The 9,095-nt window shown below is 38.1% G+C and overlaps 1 long non-coding RNA gene and 1 pseudogene across 1 annotated transcript; both read right to left on the bottom strand.

Moving 5' to 3' along the window:
- Positions 1-276: 276 nt before the first annotated feature.
- Positions 277-1,014, bottom strand: LOC107553726 (uncharacterized). The gene is made up of 4 exons (XR_001604984.1): positions 989-1,014; positions 720-780; positions 444-494; positions 277-359 (listed from the first exon to the last, which is right to left on the bottom strand). It is a non-coding gene; the product is annotated as an uncharacterized lncRNA (long non-coding RNA).
- A 1,581-nt stretch (positions 1,015-2,595) lies between these two features.
- LOC107553724 (uncharacterized) lies at positions 2,596-8,443 on the bottom strand (annotated as a pseudogene).
- Between the last annotated feature and the right edge of the window lie 652 nt (positions 8,444-9,095).

Below are 9,095 nucleotides of genomic sequence, written 5' to 3'. Positions count from 1 at the left end.
ACTAGTTGTTGGACTTGACTGTGGGAAGTGACAAACATAATGTTTTAGACATGCATTGCTTTATTTTTTATATATTACCTGCATACTGGAAATGCACAGTATGGAGGTTTTAATCTAAAGTATACTTATCAATATCATACTTTGTCAGAGGAAATGTCTGAATTAACTGATAGCACCAACATTTCCTGATTATAGGCATCTCAGACTGATAAAAGATAGCAATTGAAAATCGTAGTAATTTTTTTTTATTTTGTTGAAAGTGTTCTCGCAGTCCTTTTTGCTTTACAAATAACCATAAATTGATGCAAACTCACCGCAGCAAAATCAAATGGCTTTGAGAGCGTAACATGGAGTGCATACTAAAAAACAAAAACAAAACTATATTAACAAATGCGGTGTTTAGCACACAGACACAGCTGTACAGCAATTATAAAACCACCTACCATCAACATGAATACCCCGCAATCAATTCCTCCTAGCTGAAGAGGGGCACCCTGTTAATTATAGACAATATACAATTAGACCATATACAATAAATACATTACCATTACGTCCGGTGATTGTTTTTTGTTTTGTTTAAGTCTTTGTTTGTTTAAGTGTACTTGGTTTACTCAATTCACCCATAGTGGGTTATTTGTGACAACTGTGTACTGCATTCTTTCTTAACACTCCCCTACAGATATGAAAAGTTCACAAGCAAAGGAGTTAAAAAGCTGTACCTCAAAATCTGTCAGTACAGACATGTTCCAATGGCTGGGAGAAATATGATTGGCCAGATTTCTAAAGTAATACAACAATAAAAAAAATCTATATTTACGAGCAGTCACATGTAAACAATAACATAACTGATCACATCGCAATAAAAATGTTAGAGCTTTATGTTAGAGCCAGGGGGTTGGTTTTACTATGATTGAATTATAATTATATAATACTGAAAACCATAACTGGCTGAAACATTAAAGTTTGAGCTCAAACAGATCCACTATACATTTCATAATGCGCGACACATTTCAGTTCATGAAGTCGAATGAAAGTACTATTCCATCACTCGTCACACCTGTAAAAAAATAAAATGTTATAGCCAGTTCATTTAAAATGGTTTACATAAGAACACAGACATTTATTTGTGTTAGTATGAACTCCAAACACATGCATGTTATTAGTATGAACACAGAACAGTAGAACTTGAATTGTGCTATCCTCAGGTGAAAACCTGAAAATCTGAATGTAACTCCCATGTCCAAAGTCTTCAGGGTTCATGGAGTCAAAAAATAAAATCTCCCTTGACTTAGGCTTGAGGATCGGTAAAAGAACATGACATTAGAAATTGGTGATGCACAGAAGAAGAAAATTCTTGGCCAAAGCAAAACTGAAGATACTGGACACACTGAGCTAAAATTGATTCTATTCATCTTAAAATACTTTACAACTGTAAAAGGTAATGACTTAACATCTTAACACAGTATGATGATGTGCAGCAAACTTGACCTCAAAATTACTTTTAAAGTTTGGATAAAAGGCTACCAACAAACCTACACCATGAGATGTCTGGTTAGTTTGTGACTTTTATCCTGAAACTTAGGATTTCAGCTGAACATTTTCGATGGCCAAAATTTTGGTGCATCCTTGAGAATTGGACCAATCGAAAGCCCATAATGCACACTTGTGTAATTATAGCCATAACAACCAAAAAGTATAATTACATTATGCATAGAAGGCTAACATATGGAAAAATTTAATTTACACATATAATCCAGTGCCCTGACTCCAATGGGAAGTAACATGAAGTCCTTGGTTGCAGCATCATCCTGTGAGATGAGAATCATGGTGAACCACAGTTATAATGTTTAATATCCTGTATGATTATTGATTTCTTTCACTAACAATTCATATAGCAAAATAAGCAAATCATTCAAATGTGTGTGCCACATATGTTAAAGGATACTAACAGGTAAAGCTGGCTGAGGATCGTTGTTATATGGAGGCAACCACGTGACCACCACATAACTGTTGACAGCAAACACATCTTTGCCCTGAAAAGATAGAAACACATAGTGCAGTGTGACATTAAATATTTTCCGTAACCCCTGAATTACTAAACACAACAAAAGCTATCAAACTGACCTGTGAAGCTGCAAGTGCAGCGATGCGCTGAAAGCACTGATTAGCAATCTGGTAAAAAAAAAAAAAAAAAAAAGGATGAATATTAGTAAAGTTGCAGTCATATCAACCCTATGTCAACGGCAAAATAATGCCTATGAATGGACATTTACCGTTGCCTCTAACTCATCAAAGGCCAAAGACCAAAAGTCACTTCTCTTTAATGTTTGGGCTGGGCTCAGCTGAAGTAAATCCTCACTTGGATCTTTGGCTCTATCCAAGACATAAGTCTAGTCAGAAAAGTAGAAAAGTCAGAAAAGTAGTGTACAATCACAAATAAAAAAAAAACAATTTCTTGATCTAAACTCCTGATGTGAAAACAGGAGCAGTAGAAAACATGAAGTATCATAAAATATTTCCCAAGATAAAGAAGATCCATACTGTTAAATTCAGATGTATTATTGCTTTTTACTTAGTTTTCTGTCACTCGCTGAATTATATTGTTTCCTCTGCTTCAGTTGGTATCTGTGCAGCTGTGCCTGTAGTAAAACAAAACAAAACAAAACAACAACAGTACAGATTATAAGATAATAATACAGATGAGCATTCAATGTTAAACAACTGACAAAATAAACAGCTTAATTAATTTACCCATTACTATCTGACCGTTGTGATCCAACTGCAGCTGAACATATTTGCCCACTACTTTCTGGATGCTGACTTTAGTTTTAATATTGCATTTTGTGTTGTAGTGGTGTAGTATGTTCCGCATCATGAAGATGTGCTGAGAGGGTGTGAGGGTATTCAAAAAATATTTGTTCTTCCTCATGTCTGCAAATAATTGCTCAGCGCACTGGCTGTTAACCCAGCCAGCCAGTTCTGGGACAAGTCCAATCCTCCGAAGGGCATCTCTAGCATCCTTTGTATTCCTCTCATGGAAAATGTCATATAGGGTGTAGTGGTTAGATGACCCAGTGATTGGGTGGCAGTTTCTGTATCTGTTTTCTTTGTTTTGAGCCAAGGTAAATTTACCTTTAGCTTTCCCTCGCCAGCCAGCTGCAGATTGTCTGTGGTTGCTTCAGTCAGCTGCCCCTCGTGTGGATTAAATGGCAATTTTTCAGGCTCCCTCAAGTTAGTATGTGTTGCCAGTCCTCTTGCAAAGTCGAATATGGCTATGTTTGGAAAGTGCTTCCAGCTAAGCAAAATGTCTGCATAGTCTCTGGGACTCTCTGCTCTTAAATTAAATTTTATGGAGTACACCACTGCACAGGGGCACATAACAACTGCCCAACCACCTATGGAAAACACATAATTTATATAATAATAATAATAATGTACATAAACAATGTTTAATAACTGCTACAGATGAACTTGTATGCTTGAGAAAAAAACATTACATTCTCCTGGCAGAAGGACTTTTTAACACTGTGGAGTAAACAGACGCAACTGCAGATCTAACTGCACAGAGAAAGATGCATCTTACCTGAAGCTCCCCAGACCTTCTCAAAGATCTTGTCATAAGATGACCTGTTCTTCATTTCATCCTCTTAGGATGAGGTCCATTTTTGAGCCTTTTGAGTCAAGGCCACATTGCTTGCACAGTTTTCGAACCATGTCCACCTATTATTTTAACAAGAAATAATATTTAGCTTAATTCAAACAGTGAATTAATGATCAGTGTAACAAGCCTTTACCTTGAGATTAATTAGTGCATCTTGGAGCCTCTCCTCTGTCATTTGGAGATCTGCCATTTCAGTAGCCTGTCTTGGTGCATGAACCTTTTCATATTCTGTGTTAAAAACTTTGTCATCCCTTCTAGTTTTTGGTCCAATCCAAGGAGCCCAGTTGTTATAACTTGGAACAACCACAAAGGGGTTCTTTCGACCACCTTGAAATAATAAAAAAAACTGCATAATTACAAAACACATGTTTTTTTGGAAAAACCATGCAGCTGTAATCAATAACTCTTGAGTAAATACAGGAGCAGACATGTTAGTAACTTGTGTGAACCCACACTCAAATTTACTTTCAATTAAGAATGTTGCCATAGTCAACAACTGTGATTAAGATGAAACAATAGTAGTAACATGCAAAGTCTATATCACAATACTATCACTGCAATCTTGTGGGGAACAGACAAGCCCTATACTTTAAGTGAAGAGACACAAGTAAGTTGATTACTTACAGGTAAGTAAGCCACTGCAAATGATTTCAGACGTCACAGAGTCCCAAAATTTTTTGATATTGACAGTGCTGTAATGTCTCTGATTACTTAATTTTAGGGAATTATGAATTAATTCAGGGTTTGAAAGGACTCGAATCTGAAAATTTGAGGTCCACCTGATTAAAACTGAATTCCAATTTGATAGTTTACACTTTAAATCAACGGTCGTCCAGCGAGCCGTTGACCTCAATATATTGTAGCATGTTCAAACATGTTGTGTTATAGATAACAATGTGCTTAATGTTAGTGTTGCACTGTATTCATTTTTGTGTTGCGAACTGTTATTGGATGTTCGAGTTGGATGTGAAAAGAGGCTCTGCCCCTGTGTGTGTGTAAAGGGGCGGTCACACTAGACTTTGAACGTGCAAAATTTTTTCGGAAGCCGCTGCGATATGGGCGGGAGCAGGATATGACATCACGCACCAAGGTTATCACAACATCGATTCAGATGTGCTTGTACTGTGTCTTTTGCGACGGCGTCGACTCGGAATGAGTTCCATTCTTTAATTCAGGAGCTTCGGCTGGATGAGGATCGCCACAAGGAGTACTTTCGGCTCTGTCATATTTTATTACCATTTTTTTAACTATAGTGAATAAACTGTATTAATGAATGAAATGTTCAAGGTGTCTGAATAAATTTTGGTTTGACTGTACATATATAATACATTTTTAAGTGCAGTGCTTTAAGTGCTGTAGGATTTTCCCTTTAAATAGGTAATTTTATACGTTCTTGAGGTGTGCATTATTCTGAAAATATAAAATAATGAACAACATTAAGTAATTTAATAATAATACACTTGTGTATAGTAATTATATTGTTCTCTCTCTATATATATTAGATTTTTATAATCTTTTAAAGATGTATTATATAAAATAGGATGCTGCGCTACGGCTAAAATTAGCGCTTCCTCCATTTTTGAATTTCTGTACAGAGAGGTCACGCAGTGACGTATCGATCTTCTACTGGTCACACGTCTTCACGTGATGCAAATTCGCAGGTCAGAGTTCACCAATCTTGAACTTTGGAACGCAGCGAAATGCGAAATTTTTCGCATGAGCTTGCGTTTCCGGTCTGACGCATTTGCATGCGTATGAATGGAAGTCAATGGAACGAAAAGTGCAGTGTGACCACCCCTTAGGGGAAAGAGAGAGAAGGAGGGGGGAGAAAGAGTGCCTCGCTGGTTCAAGTGCGGTTCTCTTGGAAGTCGGGGTGTGTACGGCGTGGGTTGTGGCCGACAACAGCCCAAATAAACACCCCTTGTACATCAAAACGCCTCGTCCTTGTCTGAGAACGCTACAACATTTTAACAATTTGAATATTTGTATTTCCCTGGCCACGGGCTAATACGTTCTTTGATAAGTAAGCTACGAGCTAGGTAACGTGATCTTGGCAAGGTTTGACTTTAAAATTATACGACACCAGACAATGATTGTTTATAAATGAAACACAAATTTTATTGACTATTCTAGATTACATTAAAACTAAGCTAAAACACACACACATTTACATACAGTTCTGAAGAATGAAAGTTACGGAGTTTGTATGAAGTTCCCAAAGTTCTTACTCATTTCCACGAGTGGTTTTAAATTCAACCCGAGAGAATCACAAAGCAGAGATTTTCTTATCTTTACTGCTTAACTCAATTCACCAGTTCAGCACCTATTTCAGCAGATGTAAGATTTGTTTGTACTTGCGTTTAGCTGAAATCTGAGAAGCAGAGAGGTTTCCTCGTTGCCTGAGGGAGTCCCGGCTTTTGATTGGCTGCTGGTCGGGCGTCTGGCAGACGTGGTTTCTGGGAATTCCCTTCGGAGATTGGCCGAGTTCTTGATGATGCAGAGGCTTGAGCAGTTCTGCTAAAAAGTCTGAGTTTGCAAGACTTTAAGTTCTTTGAAGATCGCGAAGTTTCAACTGAAGTGTTTGAGTTCTATATGGTCGATCGCCTGATGGTTCAGCTTGTGAGCACAAGTTAGAGTGCTCTCCACACGGCGACAAGGCCTTGCTCGGGAAAGCAAGTGGCAAAGAGCCTGCGTTCGGGAGAGCAAGCGGCAAAAAGCCTTCACTCGAGAGAGTAAACAGCGAGAAGCAATTGAATCTGAGGTGCAAAGGGGTTTTGATCCGTGGCATACGTCCAACCTACGGCGCTATCTTCCAATCGGCTTCTTGCAAGGCAGAGCATGCATACATTAACAAGAGGCTTCAATTCATCACATGAGGACACCTATAAAAGTTGTTAATACTTCTATAAAGTCTCTTAAATGCAAACATTGTACATACTATTAAAGTTTACTTCATTTCAACATTCTGCATTTGTCATGCCCATTCGTTCAAGATTAAACTTCACATATTACACACATTTTAATAACCTTATTTCCTAAAAAGGGTAATAAACACTGATTAAAGTTGTACCGATTACATGAAACACGTCAAGCATATATATAAGACATACAACATATTATTTGTGAATCTGGTTGACCTGTTATGCGCATAAATGATTATCTGTTGAAAGTGTCTGTTGTAAGTTTCGTGTCGCTTTGTCTGTGACAGGAGAAACGCGCGCTTTTTCTTGGAAGTAGTAAAAGATGCGTCCCTTTTTTGGAATGCAGGGGGGAAATGGGAGGTGTCCTGAGGTCATGCCCATGTCACGAGTTGTGTGTCTGCCATTCTTCTCCTGGACAGGGAGCTCTTAATCTGTCGCTTTCCGTTTATCGGATTTAGCAATTTATGTATTAGACGGTCATGGGGTCCGGGCGAGTCTGTCGCTGGAACATTTCCAGATACCATGTTCTTTGTTCTGTGGTTGTAAGAGAAGTTTGTAAGGGTTTCAGACAGTGGCAGGAAGCAGATTATCAAACGTCATGTGATAGTCATGCATCGATCCCATGTTGCAGGCCTGAGGGCGTTAGTTAATTTATTTCCTGTGTCTACACTGGTTTCTATCCTTTCGCGATCACAAGGTATTTTCAGTTGTAGTCCTGATACAAAAGATCTCTGTGTTATCTCTTGATTAGATTAGTTCGAAGCCTCATGATGAGTTGATGCAGTGGCAGATCAGTGTCCTGTTCATGATAGAAATCCCTACAGTGCCATCAAAGTGTGCTGGTGGAGCCTCCATTTCACTTACTGCAGATTTAAGCATGGTATTAAAAAAAATTTATTTTTTAATATTTTTAAGTCATTTTTCTTTTATTCATCAAAAGCTGTTCGTTCTGTTACTTACCAGGCATATTGAATACACCCTTTCTGTGAAGGTCCATGACCACCACTGGTGGATTGTATCCACATTTGTAACAAGAATATAAGTAGCCGTGTTAGGTCATGGCTTCAAAGTGCATGTAGGCATGGAATATTGTGGCTTTTTTAGGGAAGGTCTTATTTTCTGTTTGCTCAAGGACTTCAATTGCTCGGCTTACAGAATGGTGAGTCTAAGAATGTATAAACATAGTAAGGCACACATTAAAAATATAAGAACAGTAAAACACTAAATGTGTTCTTACCTGAAGTGATGCACGTAGTACAATACACAAATGAAGGGTGATGAGAATATGGTCATTGAAATTGTGAATTCCATCAGTCCATTCTTGATATCTGTACATCAGCCCACAGTCAGGACATGCCCTGCAGTATGTAGAAACGCCTAAAAAATGAAAGGAAAAGAAAAAAGTACAATATTGTTATTGCTTTCTCTCATCTAGCAAGTCCATTGTGCACTGACCTCTACTTTGTTTTTAACATTAGTTAAATTGGTATGGCTAAGATGATATGGATGATATATTTTGACATGTCTCACCATCTACAACACCAGTATAGATGACAAGTTTGGCATCTGCTGTTATGAGCAGTGGCTCAGTAAGTTGCCCGGGACACTCCACGCATGATGTTTCTTTTGGTATCAACTGCCTTGGAAGATCTTGCAAAGATTTGGAACCAGTGACCAAATGCTGGGGTAGTTGGGCAGGAAGAGCTTTTTTTCCCATTAAATAGTGAACCATCCTACGAAGGCCTGCATCATCAGGAGGATATGCTTGTCCTTCATCTTCACCTGGCTTTGCTTTGGATACAGAATCTGTCTCTTGATTATTCACAACTGGATCTGGCCTGAAATCACTCGCTTCAGTCATGAACAGATGTCGGTCAGTACTAAAAAGATGCCATTTTGCCATATTTTTTGGCTTGCACCCCATGTTTTATTTTAACATGTATAGGAGAGCATGGCTTAAAGAATGACTTATCAACAGCAAAGATGCCATTTTTGGCATCAATGCATTTGCTGTAATATCTGCTACCCTTTGCCTGTGTCTTCGGTTGATATGAACCAGCAAGTTCCTTTGATTTATTTTAATGCCACAGTCTGTGCAAGTCACCCTGACTTGCTGCCGGACACGTACTCTTTTTGTTGACAATGATGCTGGGGATGGAGGTTGTCCAGATGCTGAATTTTTACAAATTAAAAAATTTGTAATAAGACTATCACGTCTAATTACTGTTGATGTACTGTAACAGCAGTGGAAATGTGGTGATTGCCTGCACTTTAAACCACACTTGATGATGATAAAATCTAAAATGTAAAAAGAATAAATTAGCACAATTGTCTTGTTTACATGTTTAATACAGTGCATCGCCTATGCTGAGATTTTGTGATGTAACACCTTGCTCAAGAGCACAACATCATTAAGATCCTTTTTTATATTTTTTACCACACTCCCACCAAACACTAAGGCCAGTGTGAGTGAAGGTTTTGTTCTGTCCAAACAGAACACATGTAATTCAACC

The sequence above is a fragment of the Sinocyclocheilus grahami genome, unplaced genomic scaffold, assembly GCF_001515645.1.
Source record: "Sinocyclocheilus grahami isolate Dianchi unplaced genomic scaffold, SAMN03320097.WGS_v1.1 scaffold479.1, whole genome shotgun sequence".
NCBI classification, from domain to species: Eukaryota; Metazoa; Chordata; class Actinopteri; order Cypriniformes; family Cyprinidae; genus Sinocyclocheilus; species Sinocyclocheilus grahami.
This window is presented reverse-complemented; position numbering and strand designations above follow the sequence as displayed.